Here is an 18,796-nt window from a genome sequence, read left to right as displayed (position 1 = left end):
GTGCACCCTCTTTGAATCACGGCAATGGCACAGGGTGAGCAAAGAAGCTTGTTTCCGAAACAACGACAAGTCATCTGTAAAAGGAGAGAGGGCGTAGTGTGCAGCAGCTTCACTGCGTAGGAATGTACAATTACCTCTGGGCTGTGAGAATAGATAGGTTACAACAGTCTGAAGGGCAGATCTACATGCCCCCTGCGCCAGCCACTTTTGTGTCACTTTTAACATGGGAAAAGTGGAGCAAGGATCTTGTAAATTTGCCTCTAACTTCCCAAGAAAATCACTCACCTCCGGCCTCTGCGAGTCAATGGGGTGCAACAGTCTAGGTACGCAATATTGAGAACTCACCGCTATGCAGTGGGAGTGCATGGGATACACTACTTTGGAAGAAGAACAGCACACAGACACCTCCTTACAGTGGAACTTGTTGAAATACATTATCCTGAGTGTACAAATAAATAAAGCAAAAATCTACGTGTGCATTTGTATGTACTATGCTATTACTAACTCTTTATACTATCTTTCAGATCACTAAACTGGAGGGTGCACTATGAACCAGCACGTGCTTGGACACACAACGGAGGCAAAAGGTGAGCCACAAGTATTTTCTCCAATATTAACTGCTCCATCTATAACTTTCTCTCACAGTTTTAACGTCGTTTTTCTCTCTTTCTCTCTCTCACTCTCTCTCACATCATTTTTCTTTCTCTTTTAAAGTTATGGATGCTGCTGTCCACTCTGCCGTTTTCAACCAAAGCTGAGTTCAAGTTGTGAACTCTGTTGATCACAGTGTTTACACAAGGTAAGCAGAGCGCCCTAGATATACAATGCCTCTGATTAAATGCATTATAAATAAAAGAGCTTATTTACAAGCCCCTTGCGCCACTTTTGAGTCACTTTCAACATGGGAAAATTAACATAAAAGTGGTTCAAGAGTGTTGTAAATAAGCCCTAAAGAATATTGTCCTGCATAATGACTTGATCTCCCACCTAATTCTGTCTCATCTCTGAATCATTTTAAAGACCTGTTGGTCCATAGTGTAAATCTAACGCAATAGGCACTTCCATACCGACACCTCTTAAACGCGGGACTATAAGACAAGTGAAATGTATCAGGCACACTGCAGACGTGCAAATAACCAAATATCGCCAAGTGTTACCTTAACTTGTAATGTTTGACTTCATATAGTCACATCGATCTAATTTTGAAGACTTATTTTAATTTTTGTTTTGCAGATTACCTACCCCACTTCTATTGAAGTCCATATCACATTTTGTTTAATTGTTTTTTAAAGTTATGTTTCCAGTTATTTATTATTGTTTCAATAAAAGTTTTTTAAAAAGTATATACGTCTTCTTTTTCTGACATTTCACTATTATTTAGTGTGATAATGATAAAGTTAGAAAACATTTGAAAATAGAAATTATATTTATAATTTGAAGTATAATACTGAGTCCATAGCTATGACTAACGGTTCTTATGGAAAAGCACAGTAACTGTTTCAATTAGCAACATAGTGTGGTGAACTTCTAACCTCTGTGCTCATTTAAGTGATTCATGAACTGTTACTATGGTAACAGGCAGAAAGCCATTTGGGGGTAGGGTTGAAAGGTACTGGCTGTACAGAAAGCGTTATATTTACCCAGGATCCTCTACATTACAGAAAGGAAAGCAAAGTAAAACAGAACACTGTGTACCAGATGTACAACCCCCCTGCACCACTTTTGCGTCACTTTTCCCATCTTAAAAGTGATGCAAAAGTAGCGCAATGAACTTGTAAATCTGCCCCTATGCACATTATGAGCAAAACAAGTACACAACTCATTCAATTCTTTATGGATCACAATTAGATAGCGTTGCTTCTCGATTCACTTCATGCCTATTTAAATGGAAGATGAGATTGTTGACATTACAAAACTTAGTAGCATATTTACAAAGACAGAGTTACAATTGTCGTTGCTTTAACGTCTGCAAACTACAACAAAGACGCCAAAAATGGACTTCAAAATACTTTGTTATCTTACAGGAAGATTTTCTCAACATTGCTGTTTCCTATACAAGACTGAGAGCCACCCCCGGGGCTATAAACTAAATGGTTGTGGGGGGCTCTAAGGCCCCCCCTGCAAAATTAGAAGTGTGGGGACCTCAATGAACCCCCTCAAGCCCCGGGAGCCACCACTCCCAGGGATTTGTGTATTGTTGGATGCTGACTGCGTGGCCCTCTGCCTGGAGCCTTCGAGGCTCCAGGCAGGGGGCCATGGGGACTGCCACACTGCAGGGCCGGCTCCTGCAGTGTCCCAGGGTGCCTACCCCTGGGAGACTGTAGTTTTCTATGAGAAAGCAGGAGTATTGCGGCTCCTGCCCTCCCATAGCAAACTGAGTTTGGATATTGAAAGACACAGCAGTGAAATCTATTCTCATTTTCAAAATACAAACCAGATTGCTTATCCACATGCAAGTTTGAACGAGAGAACAGATTGCCTTGCTATAGGAGGGCGGGATGGACACCCAGGGACACTGCAGGACCCAGTCCTACCACAATACATAAAGCCCCGGGGAGTGGTGTTCCCCGGGGCTTTGGAGACCGTGCAGCCCCCCAACCATCTTTTTTGTAGCCCTGGGGGGTAAAGGGGCCCTTGAGTGCTCCAGGAGGGGGGCAACGCAGTTCCCCTCCCACAATACATAAAGCCCATGGGTGGTGGTCCCTGCAGCTTTGGGGACCTTGGACCCCTACCCCCACCATTTTCTTTTTAGCCCCAGGGGATTACCATCCCCGGGGCCCCTCTGGGCCCCCATAAATTTAATAATTTTGCCCCAGGTATTTATCCCCCCAGGCGGCTAATTATAAAAAAAGCTCCATTTCATTTTATTTATTTTACGGCAGAGTCTGTGCACCCTACACTCACCTGCCGGGTCCTTTTAAAGAAAAGAGTTGAGGCCCTGGTGGTCATTCTGGGACTCCCTAAGCAGGTCTAGAGGGTAAAACTATTTCTACCCTGCCCCCTTTCTACGTTTTGCACATATATTCCACTGACTTCCTCAGCCTCGCTTCTACCGAGGCACAAAATGGCTGCCAATAGTTCCTGGTTTCGAATGTTGACAACCACTTGACAGCCAATTAGCATTCAGCGCGTGATCGGAAAAGTGCGCTTATGGTACGATGACGATGCGCGCACAATCCGCGGATCCACCACGCCAATAGATATATAATGATTTTAACTGTCATTTTCTCAGTAACTACTGAACAGATTGACACGATTTAAGCAAAAGGCACAAGTCTAAACTGAGGAATACCTCTTTGCCAAATTTGGCATAATTCCGTTCAGCAGTGCAAGCTGTAGCTGTGGCTAAAGGTCCTATTGGAAATTGCATGGAGAAAACATGTTTTATGACCCCCTTTTTTCTCAACCCTCACTTTATGAATCACTGTGAAACTTTCAGGATAGGAGCGGACCAGAGCTGGCCAAAAGTTTGGAAAATTTCACAAAGATTCATCAACGGGCGCCAAAGTTACAGGGAATAGAATGTTGCAGATTTCCTATGGATAATAGGTCCTAACTATAACTACCTACTGGCAACCGCCAGTAGGTAATATATATTTATATATATATGTATATATATATATATATATATATATATATATATATATATATATATATATATATATATATATATATATGACTGGAACTTCAAAATTCAGCACAAGCCAACAGGAAGCCAAACAACGAAACGGACCCTTGTAAGTTGATTTAAGCGCTTTTATTCAGTTCTGTGCACCCTCTCGATCGCCATGACGCGTTTCGGGCCCTGGAGCCCTGGAGCCCTTGATCACATGACATGGTCGAATTACACCCAGTGATTTGTAGTGCCTGGACCGGAATGTGTAACAAACAACTTTTTCATTACATTTTCATTTTTAAAAAACCCTCATTCTTAGTTCATGATGACAATCGATCCCAAGAAATGTGCAAAATTTCGCAATAAATATTTAAAATCAATATTTACACATGTGCAAAATAGCAATACACCTATATACAAACAATCACTGTGGATCGAATATATAAAAACACTTTCTGTGCAATATTGGCAACAAAATAAAGTGCATTGTGCAATTTTTTCAAGGGGATCTATTATGTCACAGGGATTTAACTAATATTGCCCAAGTGGGCATGGCTAACATTCATCCGGACCACTGCTTCTACATTGCTTGGTTTTTTTCTGTTTCATCCAGACACCATTGAAAAGAAATGTGTGATTTACCCAAAATTGTGTATTCTCTACTACTATTTTAAAATCTGGCAGTACTTGATAACATAGCCTGTATCGATGAACCTATGCCCCAATTCATTTGAACATTTCCACTCTCAGATCTATGTATCCAGCTACAGCTGTCATTCTAGATGTAAGCAGGTATACAGATCCTCTGTCGCGTTGAGGCCATACGGTGTCTTAGTGTCTAATTCAAGGATATAACGGGTTTCTAGTACTCGTAAGCGTGCTTCCCTGTTTCCACCTCTGCGTAAAGGCTGCACCATGTCTATAGCATAATATTTTAGGCAGTTCACGTCCCCCTTGTGGCATAGATTAACATGCCTGGCCACAGGGTAAGCCTCGTCCTTATTGATAATGGCCCTCATATGCTGCAATATGCGCTTGTGGACTTGCAGTTTTAATGCTACCAACGTAGCAAAGTCCACAAACGCATTTCAAGACATAGATGACAAAGTCTGACTTGCATGTTATTTTCTTGGTAATGGGAATTTCTGGCTCACTGAATGGGGAATGGTATGTTGTCTTATTCTTCCCTATGGTGCAAGCCTTGCACACTGCACATTTCAGGAAACCCTTACTCTTTCCTAGCCAGTTACCCCGAGTTGGTATTTCCGGGCTACTGCTGACTAACATGTCATTCATGGACCTGGCACGGCTATATGTAATAGCCGGAAAAGTTGACATAGTTTTACCAATCACAGGATCCCCCGTGATTATATGCCAGTTTTTCTTTACAATTTTCTGTAGTTGTCTATGCTGGCAACTATAACCCAGAATAAATCTTGGTTGGTCCACTGCTGTATTTGACACTGTTGAATCTATCACCATTGATGTTTTTGGAGATATTACTGCATTGGTGGCCCTTTCCATTGCTTTAGACACCACACTTTCTGTATAGCCTCTCTGTAAGAACCGTGTCTTGCTTTCTTTCTGTGCTACTGAGCAGGCTTCATCAGTGCTACAGATTCTTCTAATCCTCAACATTTCCCCATAGGGGATGATGCGGATTAGATGGTTGGGATGCTGACTAGAGGCATGGAGGATTTTATTACCTACAGTTTCTTTGCGATGTAATTTCGCATGCAGTCTCCCTTCCTCTACATAAACATCTACGTCAAGGAAGTTAACCTTCCTGTCACTGATGGTACCTGTGAAGTGTAGATTCAATTCATTCTGATTGATGTCACTGATGAACTGTTCTGCTTCACCTGCTGTCCCTTTCCAAATTATGAACAGATCGTAGATGAATCTGTACCACACTAGCACTTTACTAGACATGACCTCACTAAAGGCATTGCCCAGGACCTGCTCCTCCCACAACCCCATGTGCAAACATGAGTAACTGGGAGAGAAGCAGGCCCCCATTGCCACTCCCCGTAACTGCTGGAACATCTGATTTTAAAAGAGAAAATAGTTGTTATAAAGACACATTTCCAGCATCTCCACCAGCATATTATTATGTTCCAGCATACACATAGGTCTTTTGCTCAGAAAATGTTTTACTGCCCTCACTCCATCCACATGATTGATACTCGTGTAGAGTGCAGTAACATCAAGTGTGACCAGTAAATATTCTGTGCTCCACACTACTGATTTGATTTTTTGCAAAAAGTCCATAGTGTCTCTAATGTATGATGGCAGGGATTTCATAAAGTCTTGAAGGAAGTGATCAATATATCTGGACACTTTTTCAAATGTCCCCCCACAAGCTGAAATTATGGGCCTCCCAGGTGGCTTGGCACTGTCTTTGTGGATCTTGGGGATCAAATAAAACACCGGAGTTACGGGGTGGTTAGTCTTTAAGAATTTTAACTCGTCCCCACTCAGGAGTCCTTGTTCTCTCCATGTATACAGTTTTGTGTTTAATTTGTCCCAAGACTGCACATATATTCCACTGACTTCCTCAGCCTCGCTTCTACCGCGGCACAAAATGGCTGCCAACAGTTCCTGGTTTCGAATGTTGACAACCACTTGACAGCCAATTAGCATTCAGCGCGTGATCGGAAAAGTGCGCTTATGGTACGATGACGATGCGCGCACAATCCGCGGATCCACCACGCCAATAGATATATAATGATTTTAACTGTCATTTTCTCAGTAACTACTGAACAGATTGACACCATTTAAGCAAAAGGCACAAGTCTAAACTTAGGAATACCTCTTTGCCAAATTTGGCATAATTCCGTTCAGCAGTGCAAGCTGTAGCTGTGGCTAAAGGTCCTATTAGAAAATGCATGGAGAAAACATGTTTTATGACCCCCCTTTTTTCTCAACCCTCACTTTATGAATCACTGTGAAACTTTCAGGATAGGAGCGGACCAGAGCTGGCCAAAAGTTTGGAAAATTTCACAAAGATTCATCATCGGGCGCCAAAGTTACAGGGAATAGAATGTTGCAGATTTCCTATGGATAATAGGTCCTAACTATAACTACCTACTGGCAACCGCCAGTAGGTAATATATATTTATATATATATATATATATATATATATATATATATATATATATGCACAGAGTGAAGCTCTTTCTTGAAATTATCGCAGCCGCCGCCACAGCAATGTCGGAAAGAAGCCACGCCACTCCAACGTTCGTCATGGGCCAAAACAATTTATTAGCGCTCAAGCCACCAGATCTTACGCGTTTCGGGCGTCCGCCCTTGTTCACAGATCGTTCGTCAGTACAATCACAATGGCTTAAATACAAATAGTTTTTCCCGGGCATTTTTTTCACAACCACGTGATAATGAACATTAAAGACACACTACATATCTTAGGCTTAAGCAGTCTTTCCTCTAAGTCAGTGCCATGAGAGATTGTTACATGAATATGATAGCAGCATAAATGCATTATTTGAATCACAATGATAATACAATTTATTTTATAATTAAAAAAATAAATATGTTATGGTTTATAAAAATATTATATACATTTTTATAAAAAATATGTAACCGAGACAATGTGCAAATATCGCAGCCAGCAGTTTTTGTGCAAAAGATGCAATAATAGTGCAAAAAATAATGCATTAAAGTGCCATCGTCAGAAAGTGCAATTTAGTTTAGATAGTAAATGACTACAAATCAGTAAATAGAACACTCTGTGCACAAAAATTATTAATACTAGTTGACTAGAGCCTGGTGTATATATATATGACAATGCACTGTCTCGAGTTTATTAGATAAGGAACTTATCTGATATCAGCATAAATGCTTAATGTATACATTATGATTATATATTTTGTTCATGTATGGTCACTGGAATAAGTCGTGCAATACGTAAGAGTTTAGCAACTGCTTATCATCATGCCCCCTTTGTCTGTGTCAGAATTAAAGTGAATTATATATATATATATATATATATATATATATATATATATATATATATATATATATATATATATATATATATATATATATATATATATATATATATATATATTCAATGAAAAAACCATTGGTTGTAGGCCATATATAGTTAGGGATTTGCATTTAGAAAACCTTATTTTACTCGCATAAAACCATTGAAATTCCATATATAGTTATAAGCGCTAACTATATATCGCGCACCCGCAATCCACTGCTGATGATGTCACATATTACATCATTCATGACATGGTTAGTGACATCACTGATGACATCACTGATGACATCTCAAATGACATCACTGATGACATCACTGATTACAACATCCAGTGACTGTATGTTTCTGTAAAGTTAAAACATGTTTTACATATTGAAGAATGAGTGCATGTATAAGTGTCTGGATGAAGGATTTACTAGGTGCATGACTGACTGATTGAGTGAGTGATTAAATGTGTCTCACTGAGTGCATGGGTTAGTGACTAAACTGTTTTAATTTGTGCATCATTATATCTGTTGTTCTACAAACTGCTGCATATGTTGATCAGTAGCTATATGAGTAACTGTATGGGTTATTGATTGGTTGTCCAAGTATTTGTATGGGAAACTGAGTGTGTGTGTATGGGTGGCTGGGAGGTGTGTGACTCTGTACATAGATGTGTGAGTAGTTGATTCACTATATGTATAGATTCAAAACTGCATGTGGAAACAGCTGTATGGGCGGTTGACTGTGCATGAGTGTATTAGTGAGTGAATGGATATCTCAGTGCTACTTGTCAAATTAAGTACATATGTAAAACACAGTACATGTGAGAGTTGACATCTATAAATAACTGTGCATAAGAGCTAGTGAATGTGTGAGTGGCTGTATGGATCATTGTGAACATGTATCAGAGATTGTATAAGAGAGTAAAGTAAATATGTGTTAGTATATGTTTGAATAAGTAAGGTGTGTATAACTGTATAGTTGAGAAAATGGAGGTGTGATTAATTTTTGGCATAACTGACTAGGTGTGTGAGTAACTCCATGGATGAGTGACTGTCTGTTTACACTGATTGTATCTAAGGTTATATTAGAGTCTGAAGAGGTTCATGGTATTATCACATGAATGATATCATCAGTGATGTGATCAGTCATGTCAAATGAGATGTTATCAGTGATGTCATCAGTGATGTCATTTGAGATGTCATCAGTGATGTCATCAGTGATGTCACTAACCATGTCATGAATGATGTAATATGTGACATCATCAGCAGTGGATTGCGGGTGCGCGATATATAGTTAGCGCTTATAACTATATATGGAATTTCAATGGTTTTATGCGAGTAAAATAAGGTTTTCTAAATGCAAATCCCTAACTATATATGGCCTACAACCAATGGTTTTTTCATTGAATTTTCAAGGTTTTGTAAATGCAAATTCCTAACTATATATGGAGTATAACCTATGGTTTTTTCTGTGAATTTCAATGTTTTTTTAATAGCAAATATCAAAAGCTGTCAAATGTCAAGTACGTGATAGGTAAAAACGTTTTCGTGTTTATGCACGCTGATGTGCTTTGAACGCTGCCCCCCCCCCCCCCACTCCCCTCTTTTCTCTTAGTAGTACTCTCTCTTTGCAGATAGTGAACGGTAGTTAACTCAGACCTTTACCCCTGTTGTAATCCGTCGTACCTGCTTGTCTCTCCATTTGATTGATTATTATCCAAGCATTTACTGTTTTACAATTGGTTCTCTTTGGATCATTCTCTATTTACAAACAAGCACAAAGTCGCAATACTCTGTTTAGTCTTTGCAGATAGTGAAAAATCGTGTAAAAAAATAAAAGTAATCGAGCAAAATCAGTAGACCACTAATTCGATCTCTTTTTGACCTCGGTAAAATACAAACATTAGGAATAACCCTTCATGAGAAATACGAAAATAGTGAAATGAACTGAGCTCCACACCATGAGGGCTGCAAAACAGCTCGACTCCGCCACCCACACCGCCCAAAATAACGGCAAACCCTATGCAAATATTATAAATATACACAACACACCAGCAAAGAAACAGAGTAAAACATTTTATTAAATAACTATTTACATAACTATTTTATACTTTTTATTGCCCGATCCGGCTAGCTCAATCGATCGAGCATGAAACTCATGCACTGATAACAAGCGTTGAGAGTTTGTAGAATGATGGCTTCAGATTTTCCACATACGGTGTAGTGGCGCGAACTGGCAGGGGGCGTTTGGATTCTACCCCTTCTCCAAATAAGATTTTCATACGTGAATGTTCGTTCATGCTTTTTGTCCCTGACTTGCTTCCATGTCACTGCCTTACATAAATGGCATAAGTCCTGGTTGTAGAGTGCCATACTTCAGAGTTCTAAGCAGCTCTTGTAACACTGTTTAAACCTTATTTGCACCTGCTGCAGCTTCACTATTCAAAGTAAGTGGGGTCCATTTGTGGACCTGACTGCATTGGAAAACAATGTGATACGGTGCCTCCCTAAACCGCTTGACGGAGGCCCCCGAGGGGCGGTGAGATGGCGCGGACTGAGAGGGGGCGCTTGGCTCCTGCCCCCTCCCCAAGTCGTGTTGCCCTGGTGAGGCCTGAGATCGCCCCCGGCATAGGCGGCCGGCTCCCGGGGTCCGGCGGAATTTTTTCCCTTTTGAAGAATCTTTCATTCTGGACCTTGTCCCACAATCCGTTTCACCTGAAGACACGCTGTCGTAGGGCGCCCCTTTACCGTTTTAGTTGCCATTCCGCCCGCTTTTGGTACTCTGTGCCTCTTCCGCCATTCAGCTGTTTACCGCTCGCTCTTGCGACTACAAAGTCTCGCTCACCATGTAGTTGAGTTGCTCCCGCTCTTAAGATTTGACCAAACTTTTTGGACTGCTGAAAGCGGTTGTATTCCGACCGCTGGTTGGTGGAGACATTTTGACTATATTCTGCACCTGCATTGTCGCGTAATGCGTCATATGACGCGACGCGTTAGCGCACCCGGAAGTGCTCCGGTGCGCAAGGCGCAGCTTCCCGGAAACGATCCAGAGCGCGCCGCGCAGCGCGTAACGTAAGCATAACAGGTCATGTGACTTGTTAATAAAACTTTTCATTGGTTCATTTTACTTTTCTTTTCCTAATTATGTAAGACTAGGTCATGTGACCTAAAAATAACACTTTTCATTGGATTAAAACATTTTTTTTCCCCAAACGATGAAAGCCCCACCTTGTTTCTGGATGTTTCAGACTGAAGCTGGCGTCACCATGAGAGCACCACCATCTCGTAGCTCCGTCGTGGCCATTCCGCAAGCAATCATGGCAGCCGCTCCCCACCGGAAGCCTGCAGGAGTCGAGGGCCCCCAAGACTTTTGTACAATCTTCAAGGCTGAGGGGACGCTTTCGAGAATGGAACCCAAGCCCTGGCAGACAAGCGTCCGAGTTCCAAGGTGTCCCAGGGCCATTTTACTGGACCAGGCCCAAATCCGAAGAGCCGGCCGCCATTTTAAGAGTCCTGTGGCAGCCGCCTATCGCTGCACCGCAAGAGTGGGAGCAACTCAACTACATGGTGAGCGAGACGCTGTAGCCGTAAGAGCGGGCGCTAAACAGCTGAATGGCGGAAAAGGCACAGTGTAGCAAAAGCGGGCGGAATGGCGACTGAAACGATAAAGGGGCGCCCCACTACAGCAGACAAGCCTCCGCCATGTGCTTCAAAACTGCATATGTATCTCGTGATATCAAGGTTGGGCAACCAGTACAGAACAAGCAGTTACGAGTCCCATTTACACCGGCGCCATTTTGGGCGCAGCCGGGCAGGTCCAGGGTCTACTGAAACATAAAAAATGAGGCTGACGTCTCTGAAGCAGTTGACGAACAGCAGGACATAGCAAATAAACATGAACTCTCTAAAGCTGTTAACTCACTGCAGGACAAAACAAGTGAACCTGAAACCTCTGGAATAATTGTCGCTCAAAAGAACAACACACAAAACTCTGTAGAGCCTGAAGAAAAAAAAACAGAAGGGCACTGTAGTTTCAGACACACTTAACACTAATGACTAAACAAAGATATTGTCTGTTTATAAAGCAGTTATCATCTTGACAGAATTGACAAAGAAGTGTACAGACACCAATGCATCAGCATTCTCGGAGATAACATCTTAAGGAACAAAGAAAGACCTGTTCACTCTTGACACCCCAGGTGCTGTGTATATTGCACTATAGTGCTGCATCGAGAAAACGGGCAACCCTATTGATGTGGATTTTTCATTATTGATTATTGTAAAGAAATTGCGACTCCCCCCTTTAGCAGATTAGCTAAATGTTTGCGTAATTTAGGCATAAAAGTTATATTATTGTTGATGTTGTTGTTATCGTTATAGTTCTGGTTAATTTCAAAAAATGGTTAAATATATTTACAGTTTTTGTTGCGTTCGTTATATTTAAATGTTAATAAAGTTTTAAAATGTAACTGTCTTGGAGTACTATATTTTTTTTAAAAATCGGGTGAATGGGGCCTTGAATCGGGTTATTGTCATGTGTGGGCTTTGCAAGTGTACTGCTACAAGATCGGACATTTCAAACTCAAATGCACGTTCTTTTTCTTACCTTTCCGAAGCATGGAGCGCAATAGCAGGCAGAGAAAGGGTGATGCACGTGTTGAACACTGCCTGGCCTGCAAATTGCTGGCAGTGCCCCCCCGCCCGCTCCTGAAAGAGGGCACACACACACCGCCGCCCCGAGTACTTCACAAATCTTTAAAAGACCATGCGCTTGTTCAATGGGAAGTTGAAGGACTGGGTTCTGTAGGACCCAGCGGTGCCAGGGCACAACACCTGAAACCTTCGTGGGTAACCTGCTCCGGCGTACGAATCACAGAGACACGGGACACTTCCTTCGACGTCAAAGATTCAAGGTTTATTTACTGCAGGGAACACAGTAGTCACGACAAGCAACACACGTGCAACTTGGGGAGACTGCTTCAAATTGGTTCTGTAGATCGCTCCTTTTATACAGTTTTTACCCATAGGATTACATTGAACAAAAGTTTACAACCCGGTTCCCACCATTATCCCCCAGAGGGGTCGCTTTGGTCACTTTGAAACACATGAGGTCCGGAACATAAGTGCGGAAACATTTGGCGGTTCCCAACTGTAAAAACCCATCTTCCCAACATTAGTGCATTCCAATCGGTAATAAACAGATCGAAAATAGGAACAAGGACAGGTGTAGAGGAAGACGGAGACAGTGGGGAGATCGGAAAGGGTGTAAAAGGGGAGGTATCGGGAAACACGAGATACAGGCATCAAAGGGACGTGCCTAATGAGATGCACGGCTGAGACAATAAGTCCGTGCGGCAAGATGAGCCTTGAGCGGCACCATCTGCCTTACAGTAACATCCCCCTTGTCATAAAGACACTTACAAAGAACATGTGTCTTCCGCAAATATCTTGGGAGTCCCAGGGTCGCGAAGCGGACAGCGTCCGTTCGCTGGCTACTTGAGGGCAAGAGACAAAATGGATGCCGTATCTAAGATGGAACCCATGGGTACAGATAGAAATACCCATGTAACAGACGAACGGTTTAGGTTAGCACAGCGAAACTGCGCACACTTACTAAACTAGTCATTTGCGGTTCTTAGATACCAGACTCGACCATATTCGTGTGAGTTAAAAAAACACCACTTACGATTGCCACGGAACCTCAGACGCTCCTTTTGCCCTCATGTAGGCAAGCACTAGTCGGAATCATATTCAATATTCATCAGACCATCGAGATGTTGTTGTAGCATAGCTCTGTCCAATCGAGTCCCATTGGCAACAGGTGGCTGTCTCATACACGTTGTAGCACAGAGGCCACATAAGGCAGGACCACACTGCACACAAAGGCAACACGTGAACAGGAACACTACAACGACTCCAATGATCATCAGAATCTTCCAACCCCAAGTCGACATCAGGCCCCAAAACCATCCAAGTAACGTCCAATCCCCTACATCCACGTGTATGGATTCGGAGATCTTATGTAACCTCGAGATGGCTTGATAAACAGTAGGAGCATTATCTGGAATAAAAATGCAGCAGCTCGAATGGATCACCTTACATACCCCACCTCGATCTGCTAAGATAACATCTAAAACCATACGGTTTTGTAACGTCATAAGTCTCTCCGCCTGAAGTTCAGTGGTGATATTACCAAGGGCACTGGCAGTAATATTAGCTGTCGATTCTACCACTCGAGTCAACTGTCTCAGGTTCCTACTATTAACCATAGGTCCCCAAAACGGGAGGAAACCCTTGAAAAAGTCTCCTGCCTCTTGACCGGCAGTATCCTCTTCGCTAATTACGCCTCTCACAACTCTAGTCTTGTGATAATCGGCATCTACAGTAAACGTCGGAGGCAACAGATTTGCAATGAAACATGAGCCCATGAAGTCAGCGGGCAACCATGCATATGCACGATCATAGCAGATAAAGTATGTACCCTTGGCAGCCAGAAACACAGGGGACGAGACCATCGGCAGTATGTAATTTTCAGTGCAAGCACTTGCTCCAAGTCGGGCTTGCGATCTTCGGCCACGACCCATAAGACAAAAATTACCAGTGTGGGGTACGACCCATATCGGAGGCGAGCTTTTAAGCTGCTTTTCGCTAGTGAACGCACTATATTCGCCTCTACTTAGGACTCTATAGGCCTGTATCTCTTCTTCGGGAATAAGCGAGGGATCATAGATATCACTATCTAAGTCCTCTATTGCTATTGACAAAGGCTTTTGATACGAGGTAGGACCAGAGTAGGGGGAACGTGGTTCTCGAATGGGGTGGAAACCCAGTGCGCTTCGAAACATTGTTTGAAATGCTCGAGCGGACCCTTGGGAACTATACGGTAACACCAAATATGGAATTCCCTTATCCGTAGTGTGCGGCATCAACCCACACACCCAACAATTAGTAGTATTGACCACTAACTGATGCTGATGAAGGAGCTGAATAAAGGAATTGTTGCGGAATTCTACACGTCTAGCCTGTTCGTGTTCCGGTAACATGTGAAAGGAATGAGGAGAAACAGTAGAGGTAAGGTTAGGGTCAGGAGTAGGAGTAGGTGTAGCAGGTAAGAAGCAAGACATTGTGTAATACACCCCACCCGCCAAAAGCGCCGAAGCAGTCAGAAACAATACAAACAGTTGAAATATAAAACATTTGGTACGACTGAGTTGCTGCAGCTTGAATCGATGAACCTGAGCTCCCTCCAAATCATTCAGCTTCGAAAATGCCATTCCCTACGACCGTCCGCAACGTTTCTTGACGCACTTCGTTCTGTGTAGTAATAGTCAATCCCTAGGAGTTCCCAGGAACCGACGGCCTTTAACCTAGTGTCAAGACCTACTATCCAGAAGGAAGTACGCGTGCGGCCCTACGGCCTTCAATGCACAATACAGATATATGTAAAAACAAAGTCTCTCAGCTGTGGAAGCAAAAAGTATATGGAGTGAAGCTCAATATATATATATATACAAAAAAAATAATTACAGTAGTACGAAAGTTCAAAACTGATCACGGAAAACGGGATGATACCGTTTTCAATACAACAAAGCAAAATATTTTATTTGTCCTTAGTGCGAGATCGCAGAAAATATCGAGTTTTCCCAGAACGTGTCTGCTCGTCGAACAAAGGACCCGTTGACGAGACAGCGTCCTGCTGATCAGTTGAGTGTTCTGGTCTTGAGTCTTTTGATGACAACTGTTCAACAAAGTCTTTCTGCTGCGCTGGGGATTCTCCAACAGGCTGCGCGTCACTGAAGGGCACAAACGCCGGCAATGTTTCTGTTTCCGATGACGCAATACCTCTCCTTACCCACGGGTCTGCCGGCAAAGGGATGGGGACTCGTTTGGTGTGCGTAGCATGCACCCAATTCTTACGTCCCTCAAGACGAACGGCAGTCCTCGTGGCCAGGAGCACTTGGTAGGGTCCGGTGAACCTCGGGTCCAAGTTATTTTTGCGTGAAAAGTTCCTTGTCACCACCCAGTCTCCGGGCTGAAGCTGGTGGCCTGGACCCTCCGTCTGCGTCGGTAATGCGTCGTAAACCTGTTGGTGAATTAACCTCAGTTTAGCAGTCAAGTCATGTAGATAATCAATCAACATTGGGTACTCAAGATCAGAAAACTTTCCTGGCCTAGGAACCCCCCACACATTCGCAGGACGGCCGAACACTATTTCATAGGGGCTAAGCCCTACTCGGGAGTGTACAGTCGCCCTAGTTGACAGTAATGCCAAAGGTAAAGCGTCAGGCCACGAAAGACCAGTCGTAGCCTGAATCTTCGCTAGCTTTAGTTTAAGGGTGCCGTTGTACCCTTCAACCAATCCAGCTGACTGGGGATGATTGGCGCTATGGAATTTTTGATTAATTCCAAGGCCCTTACACACACTCTTCATCACACTTCCAACAAACTCACTTCCGTTATCTGACCACACGACTCTAGGCATTCCATACCGAGGAAAATATTCCTTCAGTAGGATTTTCGCAGTAGACAAAGCAGTATTGTCTTTGAGAGGATAGGCCTCGATCCACCGGGAGAATGCGCAAACCACAACTAAAACGTATTTCAGGTTGTTGCATCTCTCCATATGGATGAAGTCCAATTGTATCACCTCAAAGGGACATGAAGGGGGAGCAAAACTGCCAGGAGGAGTTGGGGTTCCTTTGCCAGGATTGTACATCATACACACCATACAATTCTTCACCAAACGTTCAGCACATTTCGTGATACCATCATTCTTCCATACAGGAGATAATAACTTACAAATACCTTTCGCGCTAATATGCGCTAACCCATGTGCCATTGTCACAACGGCCAGCACATACGCATCGGGCAACAACCATCTTTTCTGATCCGACAAATCAATCCAACAACCATTCGCATCCAACTTTCCCGTGCTTTCTTTCCACTTCGTCTTTTCAGTGTCGGTAGCCTCATTCTGAATTGCTTTCACACTCTCGATAGTGTCTTCACACACGCTCGATTCTGTAGGCCACCTAACCGAACTCGTCACATACATCCGAGTGCTAAGGTTTCGGGCAGTCTCCTTAGCAGTCTCATCCGCAAACGCGTTACCACGACCAACATCATCCGTCACCTTACGATGCGCACTACATTTAACAATCGCAACTTGCGTAGGCAACGTCAATGCGTCCAAAAGATCATTCACAAGCTGGCCATGCTGAATCTTCGTACCGTGCGACGTCAAGAAACCTCTCTCTCTCCACAATCGTCCAAAGCTGTGAGCAACACCAAACGCGTATTGACTGTCGGTAAAAACATTCACACGTTTCCCTTTCGCCAACACACACGCTCTAGTAAGAGCAATCAATTCTGCAGCTTGGGCAGAATTCTGATTCAACCTTGCAGTCTCAACGACAGTATTCAACGTTACAACAGCATAAGCAGTAGTCACATCACCATTCGGCAACTTAAAACATGACCCATCCACATACAAAGTACCATCCGGGTCTTCCAATGGGGTGTTTTTAAGGTCCACTCGACCTTTCGTTTCCTCTTCAGTCCTCAAGTAGCAATCATGCTCTGCTACTTCATCTGACTCTATGCTAATTGGTAACAAGGTTGCCGGGTTCAGAACATTACAACGTTTTATCTGAATGTGGCTTGCCAGCAGCGTCAACTCGTACCCAGACAACCTCGCACTCGTCAAGTGCTGAGTTTTCGTACGATTCAAAAGAGTATCGACTGCATGCGGAACCATCACCGTAAGCATATTATCCATGACCAATCCTGCTGATTGTCGGATGGAGACCGCAGCTGCTGCTGTTGCTCGTAAACAACTCGGCAATGCTCTAGCTACTGGGTCCAAGGTCGAGGAAAAATATGCACATGGACGCTGCTTACCACCAAAAGGTTGCGTTAAGACACTCAAAGCACAACCTTCCCTCTCGTGAACATATAATGTAAACGGCTTACTGTAATCGGGAGTACCCAACACGGGAGCCGAACACAATGAATCACGCAGTCCAGAAAAACTTTTCTGACATTCTTCCGTCCATGGTAAAGGAGTTGAAACATCCTTGCACGTAAGAGCCACCAATGGTTTCGCTAGCAATGAAAAATTAGGAATCCATTGCCTGCAATATGACGTGATACCTAGAAAGGCACGTACATCTCTTTGGGTTTTTGGCACAGCCATTCGTGCAATCGCCGCGATTCTCTCTGGGGTCAATCTCCTTCCCTCCTTTGACAATAAGTGACCTAGATAGGTTACTTCTTGACAACAATATTGGAGTTTAGTAGGTGACACCTTGTGATTCAACTCACAGAGATGTTGCAGTAACGACACCGTAGCAATTTTGCAAATGTCCTGAGTATCAGCAGCCACCAATAAGTCATCGACGTATTGGATTAAGGCCGCACCAACCGGCAACCTAAACGCATCCAGTTGACCCTTCAAGGCTTGGCTGTAAATCGATGGACTTTCACAGTAGCCCTGAGGAGCGCGTTTGAACCGGAAGCTGCGTCCACCGAGAGAGAAACCGAAAAGGTCTCTGCTCTCTTCGGCAATCGGGATGCTGAAAAACGCATTTTTCAAGTCAATCACCGAAAACCACGATGCAGAAGCTGGAATCAGAGTCAATAGCGCCGTGATGTCAGGCACAACAGGAAGTTGAGGAACCACAATTTTATTCACTTCCCGTAAATCGATAACAAAACGATAAACAGGTGGTTTGGAAGGATCCGTACGTTTAAGAATGGGCAGCACAGGGCTATTGCACACGTTTCCCCGAGTCTCTTCAATAACATCTTTCTCGATCAGATCATAAATGATCGCTAACAGTGCTCGTTCACCATCAAGGGAGATACGATACTGGGGAATACGTGGCAAACGCACATTAGATTTCAACTGAACAACATAAGGCGAGATATCAAGTAGGCCCACGTCATTCGGACCCGTTGCCCACAAAGATGCAGGAAGAGAACTCAATTCCGGTGGAAGCTTATCGAGAGACAAATACATAGGAGAGACAACCCTCTCTCCTAACGTAAGCTGTACTCCCGCAGGAGAAAAATACAAAGTCGCATACAAACGTTTAAGCAAATCCAGGCCCAAAAGGTTTTCACCACAGCCAGTAGTCAAAATCAACGGAGCTTGAAGCTTACGTGGCCCAATTGTAAGGGGC

This window comes from Lissotriton vulgaris, chromosome 9 (assembly GCF_964263255.1).
Source record: "Lissotriton vulgaris chromosome 9, aLisVul1.2, whole genome shotgun sequence".
NCBI lineage: Eukaryota > Metazoa > Chordata > Amphibia > Caudata > Salamandridae > Lissotriton > Lissotriton vulgaris.
Note: the sequence above shows the minus strand (reverse complement) of the source record.